The sequence below is a fragment of the Musa acuminata genome, chromosome BXJ2-8, assembly GCF_036884655.1.
Source record: "Musa acuminata AAA Group cultivar baxijiao chromosome BXJ2-8, Cavendish_Baxijiao_AAA, whole genome shotgun sequence".
Lineage (NCBI taxonomy): Eukaryota > Viridiplantae > Streptophyta > Magnoliopsida > Zingiberales > Musaceae > Musa > Musa acuminata.
Genome location: NC_088345.1, coordinates 17,031,566 through 17,034,205, shown reverse-complemented (window position 1 = coordinate 17,034,205; position 2,640 = coordinate 17,031,566).

Sequence of the window (2,640 nt, the reverse complement as noted above, 5' to 3'; positions counted from 1 at the left end):
GATGAAAAATTTGCTAAATAGCTAAGCTTTCATATCTCTAAAATTTGATAATTGCACTTCTCATTTTTTTTTATGACAAAGGGGGAGAAGATATGATGATATAAGAATCATACATGGTAGAATGTAATATATTTTGATATTTTGATACTATGATTTGAAACATTAATGATGATGCATGCAAAACTTATGATAATGATACATGCAATGCAATAATATGCATATAATGTATTACATATATTTATGATGAAATATTATTTTGACTCGAATTCAACTTGAATTCAAGGATCTATCAATATGACAAATTGATAGGGGGAGTTAAGGTTAACTCCGCCATCAATTAGTTGTCATCATCAAAAAGGGAAAGATTATTGAATCTCGGATTTTGATGATTAAACCAATTGATAGTGTTTATTTTATCTGTGTTTTAAGTGACGCAAGAAGCTTCGATCAGGGAGAGACAATTAAGACAGGAAGAATCATGTTGGGCTAGAGTGGAATATGTTAGAAGATTAAACGTTGAGCTGGAGGATTAGTCGACGTATCGATAGAAGGCTTCGAGTTATAGGTTCGGGCATCGAGCCAAGAAGAGCATAAATTATACCAAGAAAATCGGAGTTGCAGAGGTCAACTAGCCGATTAGGTAATAGGCCACAAGAGATGATGATACGTCGAAGAATTAGATGAATCATTGATGAACCATTGATATACCAAACAATATTTGATTCAAGCTTTGTAATAATTATCTAGATCGAAGTAGATTTTAGGTATAATTAGGTTAGAATTGGGCCAATTCAATTATGGGCCAATTAGGCCTAAGTTTGTGTTGTTTTAAGCTAAGTGAAAGGCCCAAATAGTTACCCAAACTAGTGGAACCATCGGAGGCATAGTCTCCGAGACTATGCCAGGCAGTAGTACCGCCCAGATCACTCAGATACAGTCTCTTAGGTGGTGGTACCGTCAGACTGGGCAGTGGTACCACTCAATGTCAGTGCTATAAGCGGTGGTACCGCCCAACACAAGCGGTGGTATTGCCAGTACCCCAAAAACCAGGGATGAGACACTTTTAGGCTCCAAGTTTGAATCCACTTGAGGTCTATAAAATACCCCTCTCATCCTGTTGGGAAAAACCTATTAAAGCGGAATATTCTTTTCCCTCTTTGTGTATCAAAATGGGTTCCTCATCAAAATACCAACTTGATATCCAAATGTAAATATCAACCAGCATAGCATAAACAATAGAGCAAATAATCAATCACACAGTGAGACCAAATCTTTTTAACGTGGAAAATCTAATGTGGAAAAAACCACGGGACCGTAGTCAACCTTAAACTTCCACTATCAATAATAATGATAACAGGTTTACAATAGGTCATCTCTAGAATAACTAGAGGATCAGAATAACATCAAGATCATAGATCTTGGCTCAAGAATAACCGATCTTCATCACATAGGGTGGATCTCCTCATAAGAGAATTCTAGGTCTCACAAAGTGGATATAGCAGGAAAGTACCTTAGAGAGGGTAAACTGCAGATCAACACCATTAGGATTGTACAGTTTGCTACAAGGATTCTCAACATAAAATTTGGGTCGAAACTGACAACGTTTGGCCATAGATCGTCAAGCAGAAAACTTAGAAACCTAATTTCTCTCTCTCTATTTCTCTCTCCTCTTTCCTCTGCACGTCGCCGCACACGTTCACTGTGCACACTCTTGCACGCTGCACTGCACACACTTCACCAAACCCTATCTCTCTTAATTATTGATTTGGGCTCCAAAAGCCCAATTGTCCAAGCCCACATATGGGCTGGACCCAACAATTCTCCCCTTCCAGCTCATATGGTGGGCTGTACCAAGCCCGCTCTTCGCCTACATGCTTCAAGCTTCTCCTTAGGCAAAGACTTTGTCAACATATTTGATCCATTCTCATTAGTATGCACTTTTTCCAACTGTAATTCTTTCATCTCAAGCACATCACGAATCTAGTGATATCTCACATCAATATACTTGGATCTAGAATAGTATGTTGAATTCTTGGAGAGGTGAATGACACTTTGACTGTCACAGTAAACAGTATATCCTTCTTGTTTCATGCCCAATTCCTGTAGAAACTTTTTCATCCATAAAGCTTCCTTGCAGGCTTTAGTAATTGCTATGTATTCTGCTTCTACGGTTGATAGAGCAACACACTTTTGTAACTTAGACTGCCAAGAGACTGCTCCTCCTGCAAATGTCATCAAGAATCTCGAAGTGGACTTCTTGGAATCAGTATCACCTGCCATGTCTACATCTGTGTAACCTTCTAACATTGGTTCATCATTACCAAAACATAAACATAACCTGGAAGTACCTATTAGATATCTTAATATCCATTTCACTGCTGCCTAATGTTCCTTTTCAGGATTAGAGAGAAATCGGTTGACAAATCCAACTGCATGAGCTATATCTGGCCTAGTACAAACCATAACATACATCAAACTGCCTACTGCAGATGAGTAAGGAACTTTGGACATTTCTTCTTTTTCTTTCTCACTTGTAGGACATTGTTTCAAACTAAGCTTGAAATGACCTGCAAGTGGGGAACAACCTGCTTTGGCTTTACTTATGTTGAATCTTTCAAGAACCTCTTCAATGTAAGTCTC